The sequence below is a fragment of the Microtus pennsylvanicus genome, chromosome 6 (assembly GCF_037038515.1).
Source record: "Microtus pennsylvanicus isolate mMicPen1 chromosome 6, mMicPen1.hap1, whole genome shotgun sequence".
Classification (NCBI taxonomy): domain Eukaryota; kingdom Metazoa; phylum Chordata; class Mammalia; order Rodentia; family Cricetidae; genus Microtus; species Microtus pennsylvanicus.
The window spans coordinates 85,157,294-85,177,155 of NC_134584.1; the positions used below are offsets into that span (position 1 = coordinate 85,157,294).

Consider the following 19,862-nt stretch of genomic DNA (forward strand, 5'->3'; position numbering starts at 1 on the left):
CCTCGCTTACCAACCTCTCACCTGATGACCACCTTCCCAGTCCTCTCTCTCTCAAGCCACACCTATAATTTTTTGAATTTGTATTTAGTATGTGTGTATGTGTTTGCGTGTGTGTGTAGTTCAGAGGACAACGTGTGGAGTTGATTCTCTCCTTCTACCCTGTGGGTCCCAAGAATCGAACTCAGGCCATCGTGCTTGGTAGCAGGTGCCTTTACTTGCTGAGCCATCTTGCTGTCTCACTACTATAATTGTTTAAAATTGAAGCTAACATATCCTATGTAAAATTAAATGCTAACCACTCCAGAACGGACAACCCAGGGTTTGGTCCATGTGCCTAGGTCCGCTATGTTTCTACCAGTCTCCCCTCAAATGAAAACCCTGCCTATTAACTCCCACTGTCTCTCCCTTCCCCGGTCTCAGGCCACCACCCAGCTGTGTTCTGTCATGTTTTTGGACATTTCGCACCAACGGAATCATATGTTAGAATACTACATGGCTTCGAGCTCATAGCATTTCTCCTGCCTCAGCCTCTGGAGTGCTGAGGTTACAGATATGTGCCACCTCACCCAGCTTTGACTCTGATCCTGTAATTGCTTTCAGCTCTGGAGCCTCCGCTGCCCCTTCTGTGAGGTGGGGAAAGAGTCCTCGGTCTTGTCATAAGGTGTAGCTCACCTGCGGTGTGCCCCAGGACTAACTTGCCATTGCTGCTTGCTAGATGGTAGATCAAATGTAAATTTTGAGTCTAACCTCCACGTGACCCTTGTGCACCTTCACTGTCCTTCCCGATGCTCAGCCACACCCCAAACTGCCTTGTCCTCACTCCAAGTCATCTGCTCCATTTCCTTGGTGTGCTGGGGATGGAACCGCTTCAACAGATGGGGCCATGGCAAGAGCCCTACCCAGCCCCTTCCTGGAGAGTCTAAACCAGTGCTCTAATAACGACTCACATTCCTAGCCCCTCACGGAGGGGTTTTAGGTGCGCTACTCAAGAGCCACATCCCAGCCCCTCAATTCTTCCTCACCGTCTCCATTGCCCCTGTTAGGAGGCATGAGCATGGAGCCTAGACTATTCTATCAGAGTCGTCTGTGCAGTCTCTGGCATCGGCTCTTGACCCCATACCCTTCCCCCCACGGTGGCCAGAAGGACCTGTGAACGCCTCAGTCAGTTGTCACTCTTCCTTCCTCTCTCAGCAACTTCCCATGGTTCCCAGCGCAGAGTCCACTAAGCAAGTACCCTTTACCTCTTCCCTTTTACCCTTCCCTCCTCCTTTTCCTCTGAGAAACCTTCACTAATCTGCTCAAATCCCCTGACTCAGGTCCCTGGAGCGACTTTCCTCATATTCCCGCCCCAACCCTTTGGCTCCTCCCTCTTCTCAGGTCTTCCTCCTCTTCTCAGAGAGACCTTCAAGGACTCCCCCCCCCCTAAAGATTGTAGCGCTGAGGATGTGGGAGAGTGTTTGTCTAACATGGACGAAGCCTTAGGTCCCACTCCTACACCTCAAAACCCGCCCCCACACCCGTGCCCGTTTTCCTTCCTTTCCTCGGGGAGCTCGAATTCTTGCATCGTTTATCTTTTATGCGTTTGTAGGATCTTGCGTTTGTTTCACCAATTCGAATGTCAGTCCCGGAGGACAGACACTTTGTTCACTGCCGTTGAACTACCCGAGTCTGGGGTCAAAGATGTGCGACAATTGCCCAGCACTCTGAGCTCTTCATCGTGCTATTCACCTGAGTGGCTACTGAGTGTGGTACTGGGTGGAACTCAGAAACTGCTCAAGGGATCCTGTATAAGGAGCTCCCACGGACCGCAGGAACACACCCAACTCTCATGACAGGTTCACTCACCCTTGCAGGTGTAGCAACCTCATCCCCAACCCCGGAAGGTGGTGGCCCTGAGCACTGGGGACAAGAGTTCACTGAGCCTGAACCTGTAGGCGCCACACACTGAGGGCCCAAGGAGGGTACCATTATGCCTAGGACTGAGGTGTCTAACTTGCTAGACGTTCAGAATATGGGATCCCAAAGAGATACTGGGGAACATAGGATACCTTCGTGCTGAGATACTCTAGGCATAGGTGTCCTTTAGAACATGGTGCTAATGAAGCGTCGTGCCTATAGACTCAGAGGTACCCAAGACACGGGACAGCCTGTGCATAAGGATCCAATGGGCCGAGATGTACAGAATGTTGTGTCAAGGAACTAACCACATGGTCACTCTGCATAGAGTCCCGAAGCGAAAGGCAGGACATCAGAAGAGAAGTGCGCTGTGTCAGGGCCTCGGGTACCACTAAGGAGTTGGGGGTTAGTGGTGCCCGCAGGGGCGAGTCTGCGCGCGCGCATAAGCCTTGGTTCTCTGAGCATTCACTGCGACTGCGCAGGCAGAGAGTCGGGGTGTGGGGGTGACTCTTCGCGTTCACAGCCTCCTTGCATCCTTTGCCTTGTGAGCCCTCTGCCCAAGAACCCAAGAGTCACGCATAGAAAGGAGGCTGGCAAAGCACTCCGACCGCCACCAGGGGCGCACCACTGATCACCAGCATGGGGGGGGGTCGGGAAAGCGGGAGGGGGGAGGGGAATATCCTGCCAGGATTTTTCCAAACTGAGCCTTGGTCCTTAAAAAATATGCCACGACTTTTCCTCATAACGGAAAGTGCCAGTTCATACTACCTCCTGGATTGCTTTTGCAGTAGAGATGGGTGGGTTGTTGGGAGAAAAGGGAAGCTAATAGCTAAAGGATTCCTCTTCCCCTGGAGGTGGAACCCAGGGGCTTAAACATACTAGGCCACCAGAGCCAGGCCACTGAACACTAGCCCCAGTGCTACACACACACACACACACACACACACACACACACACACACGGATGTGATAGGAGCAAAGCTTGTCAGGGGTTCGTTGGTATGTCAAAGTGAGAAACTGAGGCATAGAGAAAGATGGGACCCTCCTCTCCAACCGTAACCATCAGGAAGTCACACCTTTCTTCACTTAAGATGCATCTTTGGTTTCCTGGATTCAGTTGCCAGGGCCTGGTCACTTAGGTTCATGGCTGATGCTCTTGAAACATGGAGTGGGGGAGGGTGTGGATACAGCACCTCACATGAGTACTCCTTCCCGAAGTTTGGGGACCACAGATTTTAGGTTTGGGAGAGCCAAGAACTCCCAATCCTGGAGAAAAGGTGTGTTTTTTAAGGAAGTAGGGACAAGAATTACCCTGGTGGCTCCAACCCAATTCTACCACCAGTATGTGCTACCTAGAAGAGATTCTTGGGAGCCAGGTTAAAGGCCTATCCATATGCACCCAAGCTTTCGTAGATAATCTTTGTTCCTACTCAAGACCCACCCAAGTTCTGTATAGTGACTGCTTCAATTCTGTCTACTCTCAAAGCCTTTCTGACTTTCACCCACTCAGCAGAGAGCCTGGTCAGCAATGCGTCGCCTTCCCTGGACACAGAGATGGACTTTTAACCCCTCCCCTAACCCCAACACGTCCCTTTCTCTAAAAATCCACATCAGAGTTTATCTGCCCTCCTAAGGCTTCCAGGGTGTTAAAATTAAGCCGGACTTCTGATTCGATACTTAGGCTACATTTGGGTGGACTCCATTCCCAAATAATCCAAGCCCGCGTTTTGCTCCTCCCCAGCCATCAATCTTAAGAGTTGCACCTATCTTTCGTAAAACGGATTTGCAGCGCGGCAGCTTCCAAGCTTCGCTCTTAGCTCTCAGGACTCTCCCTTCCCCAGCTAGCCCCCACCCTGCACTGAGTTGTCTATACTGCCGAAGTGCCGGTTTTTGGCACGAGTCCCGGTTTTATAGCCCCCACTGTGGGTCTTGGCAATGATCACTTTGGCTTCAGGGATTTGGGCCAGGTCGACGGCCTTCCCCATCCTGAGAGGGAATCCGAGGCTTATCTGCAACCGGGGCCTGAACGCAGCCCCTGGTCTCACTCACTAAGTCCGATGCCTAGGAATCCAAGCCCGGTCCGCTGCCCTACTTCTTGGAGTCCATCAGCTGTAATGTGGTTCTTAGGTTATGAAAATCTGCACCGGGCTTTTGCTCCCACTGGCAACCTAAAATTCAATTTTTTTTTCTCTACCCACCCCCTCCAAAGCCTGACGCTTGAGGCGTTTATAGATACTAACCTCTCCTCTGCTTCTGAAGCCTGGTCAGCTCCAGGCCCCTGTCCGGTTGCCAATGTTCTCTTTTGCTGGGGTTGAGGGGTGGAGGGGTGTCTCATCCCACCTCGCCTAAACTCCAGTCCTGGCTTTGCGTCCCTCCCTCATTTTTTATTGTAGGTCTGGTCTCCCAGGGTAGCGGGATCCACACCACATCCCTTTCCTGTAGCATCACCTAGGATCCAGAAACCGCTTTTACCTGCAAGCTCCGTTGCAGCCAGCGCGCGGGATCCCTCCATACCTCAGTCCAGCCCTCATTTTGCCCCTCCCTATCGCACGTCGCTGTCAGGATGATGGGGGACAGCCTACGCTGTTGTCAGTCACTAAGCAGCACCCCCTCCGACCCTCCTGCAAACCCGGGCCAGAAAAATTCTGGTCCAGGTCTTGTTTGCTACCACTGCACAGGCTTGACGCATTACTCCGTCTCCCCGGGAAGAATCCGGCCTGAAATTTGCGTGCTTCGGGTGCATCTGGCCCTGTCGCAGCTCCCACAAGCCCCCCACCCCCACCCCGCGCGCCGCCGTCCTTGCCCGCTCCGCCTAATCTGGGCCAGGTTTTGCGCAGTCCTCACACAGCTCCCCATTTACCCCTCACCAGCTAGGCGCTTTCTGCACAGCACGGCTGCAGAGTCCGTTCCGGTTCTTCCTGCTACCCGTCGCACCCCACCACCCCCTGGCCCAACTAGGGGATCTAGCGCGTCGCCTCCCTCTGCCCACTTTTCCTTGGGGGAGGCGAGTGGAACTCCAGGCCGGGTTTCCGGGCCCGTCGCTGGGGCACACGGGAGGGCTGCGGAGGCCAGTCCTGGGCGGCTAATCCAGGCCAGGTTTTGTGCTTGCTCGCCCCCCCCCTCCCGGAGCCGGCGGGCCCGGGAGCGCCGAGAGCAGGCGGCTTGTCATTGCTGGTGCCCCGCGCCCGCTCGCTCCGCGCGTCCTGCGGTGCCCACAGGCCCGGCCCCGCGCCTCCTGCTCCGGCCACCCCGGGGGCGCCACGCCGCCGCTCCTGCCTCCAGCCGCGTAGCCCCGGCCCCCCGCGGGCAGCGCGAGCGGTCGGCGCGGGAGCAGTCAGCGCTGCGGCGCCCCCGCCCCGCCGTCTGCCGGAGACGCCCCGGCGGATGGGGCCGTGCGGGCCCGGGAGCGGCGCCGCCGGGCGGCGGGGGCCTGCGGGGCCGCCCGGGCTGCCGCGTTAACCCTTCGCCCGCTGCCGTCCGGGGACGCTGGGAAGTCGCCTGGGCACACACGTGCCGCCTCCGTCGGGGCCGCGGAGCTGCGGGGGAGATGCGGGCAGCCGGCGCCGCCTCGGGGGGCTCCGCCTCGCCCCAGCCCCCCGAGCTCTGACGCCGCCCCCGCCCCTCCGCCTCCACGCCTCGCTCCCCGTGAGGGGCGCAGACCCGCGCGCCCGGGGCCGGGGCCGCCTCCGGAGCGACGCGATCCGCCTTTTCTTTCCTTTCTTTATTTTTTTTATTTTCCCCCCCTTTTAAATTTTGGTCGGTGGCGGCAGTGCTGGGCCCGAGGAAGGAAGGGACACGGAGGCCGCCCTTGCTCAGACACCCCCTCCCCGCTTCCCCCTGGGCCGGGCTCCGGGAGATGTGCCGGGCGGGGGGCCCGGCTTCGCGGAGCCGCCGGAGGAGCGCGCACGGCCGACCCCGAAGCGCCGCTGGACAGGTGAGTGTGCGGGAGTCTCAGGCCACGCCGCACCTGGGCCAGGTGTGCGCGGCGAGAGGGGCGGGGGAAGCACCCTACCCCCGCCCGCCGGGGGCTCGGTGGGGGTGCGGATGGGCGGCCGCAGGGTGCCCTGCAGGGGGAGGGGACCGCGAGTGTGCCCGCGCGTGGCTGCGTGTGCCCGCGCGCGCGCCGGCCTTTGTGGGGAAGCGGCGCGGCGGTGCCTGCGTGTCCCCGGTGCGTGTGCGCGCGGGTGCTTGGCGCCCTGTTTGTGTAGGTGTCTGGGTGTGAGTGGAGAGGGTGCGTGTGCGCGCGGCGCGCGGGCCCCGGCTCCCCGGAGGAGCCATGTCGGGGGGCTGGCACCGCAGAATGCTGCTGGCTTTAGGGTTGTTTTTCTCTGGGAGGCACGGCGCGGTAGGATGGGGAGAGGTTTGTCTGGGTGTCGAACGGGTTTCAACCCGGAGGGGCGCCGTGGGCAGGACCGGGTGCAGGCGTGAGGTACCCGGTTAAGCACCGATGGAGCCCGTCAGGTTGGATCAACCGGAACGAGCTCTCCCTTCTTCCAGGTTCCTGAACTAGAGCTGTGTGGTTCAGCTGTCATCGTCCCGTGTGAGGGTCCTGGGATGAAAGTCCAGTTCGTGTGTGTGTGTGTGTGTGTGTGTGTGTGTGTGTGTGTGTGTGTGTGTGTTGGGAGGGTCGTGTATACTCCAGCAGTGGCGAGAAAATGCCCCCAAATGGCATCAGTTCAGTGCACCCCAGGCACCCATGTGAAGACGGCGCCCCGCCAGCAAACAGCCCCTAAGCTCTCACATCCCAGCCCGTACACTTCTCTAGGTCAGCTCCCAGCCCTATCCTTGCCCAGCATCTTATATCCTGGACCTTCCTGGTTCTCTCACCCCGCCTTCTCCTCAGCCTTGGCATCTTCATGGGTGTCCCTCCTGTCCCAGTACGAACCAGATCCCCCTTCTTTCCCAACCTCTGAGGGACCCAGAGCCCGGGTTTGTCTTCCCATATCCAAACATGTGGTGCGTTAGGGGGAGTTGGGGGAGGGGTTCAAGATGGCCGCCAAGATGGCTGGCAGCCTCTTTATCTCTGTCTGTCTCCCCCTCTCTCTGCTTACCCTCATGCCTCCGACAGAGTGAGGGGTCACAGTGGAGAGGGTGTTAGATGGTGTGAGGACAGGTGTGGAGGACACCTGAGGGTGGATGTCTCTTCTGGGCCTGTTGACCTCCAGTGCTGCTGAGAGAGAGGCCATCGGTACCTGTTTCTCTTTCCTGCACCCCAAGGGCAGAAGAGAGTTGGTAATACAACCTCAAGCCCAACTCCATTCTGGCCCACAGCCTGATGGCTCCCTGCGCTCCACCTGCTCCCCAGACCCCAGCACTAGCCCATCAATCATGGAATGTCAGGGTGTTCCATGAATGTCCCCACCAGCACCCCTAGCTTTCTGTTCTCCATTCTGCCCACAGTCAGGCGCTTGGGACCTTGGTGTGTGTGTGCTGCGGGAGGTCGGCCAGGACAGGTCCCAGCTTTGGGGACAGGTGACTTCCTCTCCACACCCTGCCCATTAATGCCGAATTTATTACTTAAAAGTAGGATGGAAACAGGGAGAATAAGAGACAGAATACAGCCTTCATTATCATATCGAGAAAATTATCTGTGATTTTCCTAACTAGCAATTTGCCTGCCACGCCGTTCAGATATGACTTGCCCATTAATTACAGAGATGAAAAATCATCTGGAAGGCGGAAAGGGGAACTAATTCCATGGCTGGCGGCGTGGCACCTTTGCACCAGCCACAACCATGTACGTGAATGGGTACTGGCCCTCCTGCTGGCCTACCACCATCTTCCTTCTCTGGCTCGGGCCACCCTGTTGCTTCTGCCTTCTGACGTGCTCTCTTGACACTTCTGTGTGGGGACCGGCATACTCCGCTGTCACCTGTGCTGCTGGACACCCTTAGGCTTGGAGATAACCCCCAGAGTTGGGGAGGGTGGGGAGCTGGGGACTAGTGCACCTGGGCCACTGAGCCTAGGAGGAGGTGGAAGACCAGAGACACAGAGCTAGACTTCTATTCCCAGCCTGCCCTGGGGAACCCCCTTCTCCTAGAGGGCGCTCTGGAAGCCCCACAAGGGGGGAGGAGCCTGCGGTCGCTGGGCCCAGCCGGCGGAGTGTGTTTGCATCAGGCCCTCCGGTTTCCACCCGCACATGGGACTGACTGTCTGCCGCCTGTGTCTCTTGTGTCTATGTGTCGGCTGTTCCCCCAAGCTGGCTGGAGACCCTATGGTGCTTCAGCCTTGGCCTGAGTATCTAACAGGAGAGTGAAGAGAGTCAGGCAGCTGAGAACCCCTGGAGCTTGCACCCCTAAAGAAGTATAGTAGGAGTGGAAGCCGCCTCCCACCGCAGATGGGGAGTCTCTGGTCTCCGTTCCCGCCCTCCGCGGGTTCTCCACCCAGACGTGGCCAAGGACACTGAAAGCTCTGGTTTCTGTGTGGGCTGCTGTCAGGGATCAGATTTCCCGTTGCCAGACACTTCCCCTCCTCCAGCCCCTCTGTGGGAACACTGGAGGAGGGGCTGACCAAGGTGGGGTTCCCTGGTGAGCTGGAGGTGCCCAGCAAGAAGGCATGCAGAGCTCTCTGCCTGGGATGGAACCAAATGGCTGCTACTAAATACAAGAAAATGGGATCCTGGGGTTAGGGTGGGGGCTCTCCACAGCTAGGAGACCTGGTCACTGACTCCAGCCGGCTTCCACTTCTGTTTGTATCTGTGTGTGCCTCTTGTGCATTCTGTGGCTCAGGCCTAAGCTAGTGACTGGCTTAATTCCCGTGTGTGTAGCTACTTGCCCCTCCGGGTCCAAACGGTGCTTTCCTTGGTGAGTTTCACTGAGGGTTGACTCTTGGGCAGCTGTCTGTGTGCACAGGACAGGAGGGCTTTCCCTTGCCCACACCTACTAGTGTGAGCTCAGCTGTGTGTCCTAGAACTGCCTGGAGCAAGCAGGGTTAGCACTCCTCTCCAAGCAAACTGCAAACACAGGTGCTTTTTCTGCTGGGTGCCAGGCAATGAGGTGCCACGGGGATAGTGACCCCTTCTATTCCCTTGGCTCACAGTCTGACAGAAGAGAGGTGTGGTGTGGTATGTGTGTGTGTGTGTGCGTGTGCATGCATGCGTGTGTTCTAGGGAGGGCAGCGCTATACTGTGAAGAGAGATCCTCTGCCCCTCAGGTTGCAACCTTAGGGTGTGGAGCACATTGTCACCTTCTCTCCTTCATCCCACTCCTTCACGGTCCTCCCATGCTCTTGGAGATCCCACCTTTTCAAAGGTGCTTCTGTCCAGGACATGGCCCGAGCGCTCTGCTTCAGACTGTAGCTCCCACAGCTCCCCTGGCTCTCTGTGAGCCTGTGGCTTTCACACCTCTGTAATTTCCTGATTTATTGTGCCTGTCTGTTTACTGTCTGTCTGCCTGAGTAAGATTCAGAAGTTCAGGGATCTTGTTGCTAGGTTTGCTTTGGGAGCTCAGGGACCCTTTTAGCTGAGCTGCATGTGGTAGTGCCGGCCTGCCATTCCAACACTCGGAGGGCTGAGCATGAGTTTGAGGCCATGCTAGGCTACAGAGGAAGACACCTTAATAATTAAAGGGGGGGGCTCGGGGATTAAAAGTGTGTACTGCTCTTGCAGAGGACCAGAACTCAGTTTTCAGCACCCCACATTGTCAGCTCATAACTGCCTGTAACTCCTGCTCCAAGGGACCTGACATCTCTCCATCCATGAACACCCGTGCTCATGCTGTACCTCCTCCCCCACACTTTATAAATATGATTACAAATAATAATTTTTTTGTTTTGTTTTTTGAGACGGGGTTTTCTGTAGCTTTTGGACCCTGTCCTGGAACTAGCTCTTCTAGACCAGGCTGGCCTCAAACTCACAGAGATCCACCTGCCTCTGCCTCTGCCTCCCAAGTGCTGGGATTAAAGACTTGCACCACCACTGTCTGGCTAAAGCTAATGTTTTTAAACAAAGGAAGGAAAGGGAGAGTGAGGGCCAGGCTAGCACACTTGACTAAATGGGGGGGGGGGGCTCTCCTTAGAGTTGGAGAGGATCCCTGTGTGGTTACTCTTTGACCTGGCCCCCTTTTAAGAAGCAAGGCCTTCCTGCTATATTTAGGGGACTTGTCTGATTTGGCAGGAGTCCCATGAGAATGTGGGACCTCTTAATAAAGGCTAGCAAACGGGGAGCTTGTGGCTGGCGGGGCTTTAGTAGAGGTACAGGCTGGGTGAGTAAAGAAAGAAGCAAGGCCTGGGCTGGGTTACATTGAATGGGCTATGCTACATTCTTCTGCTTGCCTTTGCCCACCTGGGGACAGTCTCATGAAACTTACACGTACCTTCGTGTATGAGGGTGTCTTCTTGGGAACGTGACTTCAGATGACTGTGTGCTATAGGGTTTAGGTCCTGGAGGGGGAGTTTGAGGAACACTTACCCTCACCAGGGGGCTGAGAGCCCTTGAGTCAAAGTCCAAGCAGTTGGTCCCAACGTCCCTTGGGCACTGACCCCACTTCTCCTTGGGATGGGACCCTCCACCTGATTTAGGTTTCTCTAGGCCTTGGGGAGCTAGTAACCAGAATTCTGCATCTTGTTCACCTCCCCCTCCAAAGGGGGGGGGCAGATAACAATTCAGTCAATAAACTGGAGACTAAAAATAGTTTTGCGCCCCCCCCCAGAGCTAAAAATAAACAACACACACACACATAAAGGCTTAAAAAATAGCTTAAAAGTCCCAGGTGAACTGTGAGCTCCTGGTGGCCCAGTGGTACCCCCCATGTTGGGTCCTGGTGTGTGTGTTGGGTTCTTGTGTGCCCTCTCCTCCCTGTGTATCCCAGATTGGACACATAACTTCCACTCTCTTGTCTCAGCCTCCTGAGTAGTGGGATGACAGGCATGGGAACCCAAGACTCTTCTTGGTGTTCTTTATGAGACGACCCTGCGATCTATGGGGTGCCTAATAACACCTAAGGGCTACACCTACCAAATGTCAACAATATCCCCGCACAGACCCCCCCCCCCCCCCCGCGCTATGCTGTGCTCGGTGACCTCTCCAAACAAACCCCCAAGGCAGAATTGCTCAGTTGGGAAGTATAGTCTATGGTTTTAAGTCCAGGTTTGGTTACCCCCCCTGCCCCGAAAGCAAGATGGGAATTTCTGTGAGCTTTTGTGGACTGACTCTTTGCAAGTTCATCATTTCTTTACCCTAAAGGTGTAAGAAGCACTTCTTAGCTCACTGCAGGCAAGAATGGCCCCAGAACATCCCAACCGAAGGGCACTCCCATTTGGGGAACACTTGAGTGCTTCGGGACCCAGGCACCAGGCATAATCTGGCTGCCTCCCCCCTGTTGCTATTTCTTCATTTTCTCTGGACCTGTTCTGTAAACCTTTACACAAACCACCCATGGCCTTTTCCTTCCATGGATTTCTGCATGACTTAGCTGAAGTGTCCTCTCCAGGTGAGCATGCTGGTTACCTTGATCACCGGAGAGATAGATGGCTTAGTGGTTAAGGGCACTGATTGCTCTTGCAGAGGACCTGGATTCAGTTCCTAGCACCCATGTGACCACTGATGGCAGTCTAGTGACGGGGTCTTCTCTGGCTTCTGTGGCCACCACACTTACATGGTACCTAGACATACATGCAGGCAAAACACCCATACGTATAATGTAAAAGTAATTGAAAATGTAAGTCTCCCGCCCCAGCTCCTCTTCTACCATTTTCTTCTGCTGCACTAGTACTCGATCAAATCTACCTCATTACCACTGTCTCCCCTGTCACCAGCTGACACATGGTATATGCCCAGGAGAGCAGGCGGAAAGACTGCTTATTTGTCTGTTTACTTTAGGTGGTGGAGACAGGACCCAGGACTTCCCATAGGTTAGGCAAGTGCTCCACTATGAGATCCTGTAGCCCCAAACCAGATGTTACTTCTGAGCCTTAAAACCGTACTGTGCCCTGCTGAGAGGCAGGATTTGAACCTTGGACCCGAGGATGCTATCCTGTGCTTTGTCTCTCTACCCTATTAAGAATCCTCTGAAGCCGGGCGGTGGTGGCACACGCCTTTAATCCCAGCACTCGGGAGGCAGAGGCAGGCGGATCTCTGTGAGTTCGAGGCCAGCCTGGTCTACAAGAGCTAGTTCCAGGACAAGAACCAAAAAAGCTAGGGAGAAACCCTGTCTCAAAAATAAAAAAAAAAAAAAAAAAAGAATCCTGAAATCTCCCTCTCTGGACCTTGCACTCCCGCCCTGAAGCATGCATTCATCAGGGGGCAGGAGCATCCTGTCCGCCCTGGGGTCCTGACTTCTGGCACAGATTTCAGCTCTGCCTTGGCATGGGAGGTGAAGCTTGGGTGGACAGGAACGCTGGGAGGTGGACACAACCCCCCTGCTGCCCTGGTCCTAGCTTACCATAGCAGAGAGCAAAGCAGGCAGGCGTGTAGATCAGTGCTTCTTAGAGGAGGGGGCTCCCCAGCTGTGGCCTGGAGGAGACCTGGCTAGAGAGCCTGAGAAGAAGGTCCTCCCCGAGGTCTCAGGTAAGAAAAGAAAAGGTGTTTTGTGGCTGTGGGTAGGAAGCTGGCTGGACCTCAGTGTTGTCAGCTGGGTTGGGGGAGATCTGGGGTTCACCTGTGGAGGGTCAAGAAGCTCAGCATATGAGATCCACTTCTGGCAGAGCTGAAGAGGTGAGCTTCCCAGGTCTGGGAGGATTCCTGGAATGGGCCTGGCCCCAGGTCAGGTCCTCTATGGGAGGAATTGGAGCACTAGGGGAAAAAACCTTCGTATCCAAAGGCATCAAAGTGGGGACCAGAAGCAGCTAGCTTTTCCTGGCCTTGAGACACGGTGAATCGGTGGCATGGTGACCTTGAGTCATGGGGATGAGGTGACACGGTGGCCTTAAGACTTGGGGATGAGTTGGAGTGGTGGCCTCGAGACTTGGGGATAAGGTGGCGCGGTGACCTCGAGACAGAGCCAAGGACAGGGTTGATAGGCAGGGAAGGGAGCAGATGGGAAGAATGAGTCTTTACCTTAGGTTTGGTGGGGACAGGAGAAGAAGAGGGGATGGGCTGATGTGACCACCATCTACATACAGTCTTCTCTCCGGCAAAGGCCTCTGCAGCAGAGGTGAGCATTTACGAGATGTCTCTTTCACCCTTTGCTTAGAAATGCTTCTACCTCAGGCACAGAAAAGGCCAGGGTCATCCCAGAGGCCCACGAGGGCCTGCATGGCCTGTAGCGAGTGCCACCCAACCTCGTTCCAGTCTCCCCGTCATCTGCTGTCTACCCTCTGCAGCCTCAGGACCTTGGCACGCCCCTGACTGCCACTCACACATACGCCTTTCTCTTTACACCTGTTTTGTCTAATAAGCACCTACTCCGAGCTCAGGGCTGGCTGTGTGGTAGTTGAGGATAGGACCTTCTCTGAGGCCATCTGGGCCTGAGTCCAGTTCAGGGAGCAGATCTCAGAGAAGCAGTGTGGGAAAGAGGACGGGTTACCAGCAGTCCTTGCAGATGGGACCTTAGGATGGAGACAGGGTCTGGTGTCGGGTACTGGAGCTGCATGTATGAGGGGGTGTTGGGGGGACGCTCTGTGTAGGGCCCCTAGGAACAGCCTGGCATGCTGTATTAGGTCACAGGGGCAGTGGGGACCCACTAAGACCTGTAGGCAGGGAGTGATAGAACTGGGTTTTCGTTTTGGATTGAGGGTAGAGACTGGGTATAGGTGAGGGGGTAGACTGAAGGGAGACAAGAGAAAAGGCATCCGGGGATAGCCCTAGCCTCTCTGTAATACAGGGGTGCCCAATGGCCAGCTAGGTCCATCCCTAGGCCTTGTGTGTGTTGGCAAGGGGATGCCTTACCAAGAAGGGGGGCACTGTCACTGAACCACACCCCAGCCTTTACATTTTTAAAAAGTCATTTATTTACTTTGAAACAGAATATCACCACCTATCTAATCCTGGCCAGCTTGGTTTCACTTTGTAGACCAGGCTGGCATTGAACTTGTGACACTCCTGTGTCTGCTTCCTTCTCTGCTGGGTTCCAGGACACAGACTCATACACAGCCCTGCAGAGCAGTGTCTGGTGGGAGAGAGGAGCAGCGTGCAATGAAGATGTGAGGTTCCCTGGTGTAAGGAAGACACAGGGCAGGGCACTGTGATGCTGGAGTGGACAAGGTCGCTGCGGGGGGGCGGGGCAATCTATGCAGAGGTCCTGGGGTAGGGCCATGCGGATGCGTTGCATGGTTTGGGGTTCCCACTGCGGGCTTTTGGTCTGAGGAAGGTGGCAGCCATGGAGTAAGTATTCTGGGCAGAAAAGAGACAGAAATGATGCAGGTGCAAGCTGGCTAGCTCTGGCCTCTCTGTGGGGAGCCAGGGGTCCAGTTCAGCTGTGTGGGGGGCAGGGCATTTGGGAGGACTAGGCTGCTGCCTGGTGAGTCTGAGGTACCCTGTCCTCGCCCCAAACCCTATTGGAGAAGGACTTGTGCCCGGCACTCTCAGGCACCTGTGCCGTCTCTACAGGATACCCTTGCTAGTTCCCTTTCAGGGCCCAGGAGATGGGCCCCAAAGGCCAAGAGTCTGATCTACTGATCCAGGCCCAGAGCTCCACTCCAGACGGGCTCTGCTACCGGCCACCGTGCCCACCAGTGGAAGTGCAGGCGGAAGTGAACTCACAGCCAACAGCTGGGGACAGGGTGCCTAAGGGGTGTCTGCTCCAGAGACGGGCAAGCGGGGCCAGGAGGAGCCCACCACCCCTCCTCAGACACTCAGACTCCCACTCACCCAGCATACAGGGTTGCTGTGGCAACTGCAGGCTAGGGCAGGCTCCAGGCGCCCCCTCTCCTCCAGCAGCCGCTTCTCCTCCTGTTACACTCCCTGTCCCCACCCTAGGGCACTCGAGGACAGACCCTGCTGCACGCGCCTCTCTAGGCTTAAGGCAGAACTCAGACAAATGTGGAGGCAGGCATATGGCCCCCTGGGGGACACACCAGGGTCGGGTTCCCACTGAGGGTGAGTCGACAGCCCTGCTTCCCCAGGGTCACATGGTATGAGAAAGCGATGGGCGCAGCTGTGTGCACACCTGATTCCTGGAGCTGCCACTATAGTGTCCCATTGGCTCAGCACTGGAGCACGGCTGGAGCCTGGGAGGGGTTTCTTTGTCGCCATATAGATAGGATACTTTCTACTCTGAACCACGTGTGGGAGCCCAGTGAGGCTTTAAGGTAGGAGCCCTGGGGTATTCTGAGCAAAAGAGGGACAGAATGGTTCAGGTGCTGATGAGTACCCTCTGACCCGTGGGGTGTGGGGGAGGCAGGCTGTGGAGAGTGAGGGCAGGCGAGCTTCAGGGAGGAGGGAACTGTGTTGGGCAGAGCTGGTGTCCAGGAGAGTCGACGAAGGTACCGATTCCATAAAATGGGTCCTGCAGCCCCTGACTCCATTGTTGTGGCTAAATGAGATCCATGGCAGCCAGCTGTGATAGCACACACCCGTCACCCAGCACTTTGGAGACGAGGCAGAAGGATTGCCACAAACTCAAGGCCAGCCTGAGTTTGAATCCCCAGAACTTATGTAGAACCCCAGGTGTGGCAGTGTGTCTCCATAACCCCAGTGAAGACAGGAGGATTGGGGTGACAGAGCTGGCAGGGAGCTAGCCAGGCACTCCACACAGCTGTTGAGTTCCAGGTTCAGTGAGAGACCCCGCCTCAAAGCGTAAGATGGAGAGTGTGTGAAGACACTATATTCTGTCATGGCCTGGCCTTTTAAAAAATCGTCATTTAAAGGCAAGAGAGATGGATGGTTCACCTGTTAGGGGCGTGGGTTCTGCTTTTCCAGGGGATGCAAGTTTGGTTCCCAGCACTTCCATCAGTGCCTCTGAGCTCCCTTGGCATCAGCACTCATGTACCCATACCCCACACACATACACACATAATTAAAACAAAACTTAAAGTTATGTTTTAAAAACATCTCACTATGTAGCCCTGGCCTGGGACTTGCTATGTAGACCTGACTGGCCTCAAACTCACGGAGATTTGCCCATCTCTGCCTCCAAAGTACTGAGATTATAAGGGTGTAGGCCACTGCACCCAGTATAAGTTTTATTTTATTTTTTTAAGCTTTATTTTTAAATAATTTCTAAGTTATCCAGGCTGACCTTGAACTCTGTAGCTCAGATTGGCCTTCAGTTCAAGATCCCCTTGTCTCCTCCTGCACCCACCACCTTGCTGGAGAGATTTGGGGAGCTTCTAAGGGGACAGCTAAGGGTAAATGAGCTCCTGTCACAGGCCTTGGGGGGGGCTAGTGATGTCCTTATAAGAACATGAAGTACACAGGGACCTCTCTCCTACACACCAGGAAGGCTGGGTGAGGACAGGGAGACGGTAGTCTCTTGATGGAAGCCCGGCTCTCAGCAATGAGAAAGTAAGTTCGCAGATGCCCAGAGCCCCAGCTACCTTAGTTGAGTGCTGGAGGCAGTGTGTGAGGGAGCCCTGCATTACAAGGCCCTGTCCAGCCCATCCTAGAACTGTTTCTTCATTTGTTTTCTTTTGTTTTTAGAGAGCGAAGTCTCACTATGCAGCTCTGACTGTCCTAGAATTTACTATGTAGAACAGGCTGGCCTTGAAAGTCATAGAGAGATCCTCCTGCCTCTGCCTCCTGAGTGCTGGGATTAAAGGTGTGTGCCAGCATATCTGGAAAAATCTTGAAGTGTGACTCAGTGTTTGTCTAGCATAAGACTTCCTAATTTACTCACAATCCCTTTTTACCTGAGAAACTGACACACGAATCTAGTATAAACACTGACCAACCATAAACCGTAAGGGAATTTCAAAACATGTCTTTGGTGTACACATAATTTCACCATTTTCCAAAGATGAAATCAAGTGTGCATGCTAATGAGACGTGCGCGCTTGATAGTTTATATAGCGGGAGTGAAATCTTGGCTGAGTTGTTGCTAATGCAGGATACAAAGTATCCTTTGTGTTGTTCAGAGTTACTTTAGCAACATCTGTCCTGAGAACCAGTTTCACACGAATAGGGTTCAAAATGGCAGAAGCATGTCTGGGAGTGTTCAGAACTTGCTGGATATTCTGTCCTAATCCTAAACTAGTATTGATTCAATTTTTGCTTCATGAAACTGAAAGCAGCAATTTAAAAAAGGGTTGTTATTATTTTTAAATTGTGTGTATGTGTGGGTATGCACATGTCCACCCAGGTACTCAGAGGCCAAGGGACCTCAGGTCCCCGGAATAGAATTGCAGGTAATCGTGAGCCGCCTGACATGGGAGCTGGGAACCCAACTAAGTCCCTCACAATGGCAAAATACAGCCTTGGGGGGGTGGGTGTCAAGATAGTTTCTCTGTATCATTGTTGTCCTGGAACTTGATTTATAGACCAGGCTGGCCTCAAACTCACAGAGACCCACCTGTCTCTGCCTCCTGAGTGCTGGGATTAAAGGTGTGCACCTCTATGCCCAGAAGCAGTCCACACTTATAATCACTAAGCCATCATCCCAGCTCCTCAAACAAGTCTAAAAATCAAACCATGAGATACAATCCAAAGACATACTTAGGAATAGATAGTAGGGAAATAATCAAAGTTCTTATTTTCCCTTAATTAAATACTATGTTTGCATAAATGCAGAAAACTTTGTAAGACCAGGCAACACTGCAGAGCACACATCTATGGCATCTGTCTGATAGACAAGGTACACGCTGCAAATGCTGTGCACTCAGCACCAAGGGTCCTGTGAAGTCAGAGAATGTAGCCCAGGCTAGCACTGTCAGACATGCCGCAGGTTCCTGTTTGATTTGAATTGGTTTTTGGTCTTTGCACATTCAGACAGTTGATGAAAAGTTGCCAATTCATGAGGCTACAACCTATGGTTTAAGAAGCTGGCTTTCCCAGCTCTAGCTTACTACGAGCCTGGGTCCATCTATAGCATTCAAAGGAAAAAGAATCATGCCAGCTGGCCCATGCACACAATGCCAGCCTTCAGAAAGCTAGAATAGCCAGGTGTTGGTGGTGCACGCCTTTAATCCCAGCACTCAGGAGACAGAGGCAGGCAGATCTCTGAGTTCGAGGCCAACCTGGTCTACAAAGTGAGTTCCAGGACAGCCAAAGCTACACAGGGAAACCCTGTCTTGAAAAACAAACAAAAAGAAAACTAGAAAGGCTGGGTGTAGTTCCTTGGAAGAATGCTTGCCTAACGTGCACAAGACCCAGCTCAACCCTGGGACTGCAGAGCCAGCAGCTACTGGGGGAGTCTTGATGCACCAGCAAGTGTCTGGAGTCCCAGATAGAGGGGAGGCAGAGGCAGGAGTGTCACTTGAGCCTGGGCTTCAGAATAGAGAGTTCTGTCACTAGGTAATAGAAACCAGGTGTAGTACCACACACTTGTAATCCCAGCTTTCAGGAGACTGAAACAGGGGGACTGCTGTGAATGGAAGGCCAGTTTGGGCTACTGAAAGACCAAGCCAAACACTCAAAATGACTCTGTAATTAATTCCACTTGTTGAACACCTGGGTGTTTTGGGGGCTAGGGGTGCGGGTCACCAGTAGAATGAATACTTAGCATTTAGGAAACCTTAGATTCCATCTTCACACCAGAAGAAACCCCATATTTTAAATAGTTTAAATTAGGCCATATTTTATTTCTAATGTATATATGGATTTTTACTTGTGCATGTGCGCCTGGTGTCCTTGGGGGTCGGAAGAGGGCATTGGGTCTCCTGAATTGGAGTTACAGGTGGCTGTGAGCCACCATGTGAGTGTTGGGGACTGAGTGGCCCTGTGCCACTTGGAAGGTGCTCTTGGCTGCTGAGCCATCTCTCCAGTCCCTGTGTTGCAATTTTTAAAAACACACCGATCCCTCTGCCTGCAGGAAGCCTAGAGTGTTTAGACAAAAGAGTACAGTGGAGACAGACCCCTGACTCTCTCCAGCTGGGACAGGCGAGGAAGAGCAAGCGAGGGTCTGGCCTTCTGAGATTTGGACCTGGAAGGCGACTATCACTGGTGGATAGGCAGACTTTCTATTGGTCTGGTTCTGCTGGAGAGGACACATGTAGCCTCCTTAGGTCATGAACTGTATGGGGACTCCTCCGGGGTCTCTGCATCAAGCAGCCTTGGGAGGAGAGCCCCTCATGATTACTTCCTGTCTGATAAGGGTCTGAGCCCACTGGGTACGTGTGAGACGGTTGCTCTTACAACAGTATAACAGTTTGCCTCCCTGAGGGAGCAGGGCTGAGGAGCTGATGGTGTGGAGGCCTGGCCCTGGATTTTCTCAGGGTGATTCAGACCCATATGGGGCAGGGGCTTCTAGAGCCTCCTATGGCTTTGCAACCTTTTGCAGTTGCATATCCTCCTGCCTCCAAAGCTAGCATGCTGGAAAGAGAGCTCTGGAAGAGGCGGGTGACATCTGCCATGACTGCCTGGGAAGTAGAGGTGGGTGAGTGCCCAGGAGGTTTCGTTTCCAGTATGGAAGTGGTCCACATATGTCCCAGGCCGCCCTTGTCTGGCAGATGAGGGAAGAAGGTGTCTAGATAGTCAGGGGCTTGGTGGTAAGAAGAGAGACAGCCATGGCGGTCACAGAAGAGACAGGACAGACCTCTGGGGCTTAGTGACAGACTGTCACCATGGGACGGTCACATCAGGGGTGGCTGGGAACAGGAGTTAAGAATGAAGTAGATGTTATTGGTGAATTTATGGCACAGGATCCGGGAGGGTTATCCTCAGCTTGAGCCTGTACCTGAAAATCACAGGAGACCATCCCAGACAGTGCTTGGGGGCTGGGAGCTTCTGGGAGCAGAAGAGGAGATGAGGGGTTACAGGCCTGCAGGGTGGCACCTGAGGAGTAGAGGGAAGTTGAACTTTGAAATGAGCCTCATCAGGTCCTTAGGTCTGGTTGGTGACACGTAAAGTGAGACCTACGCACAGAGGTGACCTGTCATGGGACTTAGGAGGGGGCAATAGGTCTGAGATTCAGTCAACAAATACGATTTCTCATTATG

General features: G+C 54.4%; 1 protein-coding gene across 8 annotated transcripts in view; it reads left to right on the plus strand.

The window, feature by feature from the left end:
- The first annotated feature begins 5,031 nt into the window (after positions 1-5,031).
- Positions 5,032-19,862, plus strand: part of Adgrl1 (adhesion G protein-coupled receptor L1) — a 41,742-nt gene continuing 26,911 nt past the window's right edge. For 2 of the 8 annotated variants that reach the window (XM_075976631.1, XM_075976637.1), the window contains exon 1: positions 5,034-5,829. The gene's annotated coding sequence lies outside the window, so the exon portion shown is untranslated. Of the gene's footprint in view, positions 5,830-19,862 lie in introns of all 8 variants that reach the window. The other 6 variants (XM_075976634.1, XM_075976635.1, XM_075976633.1 and 3 more) reach the window with 5 other exon arrangements.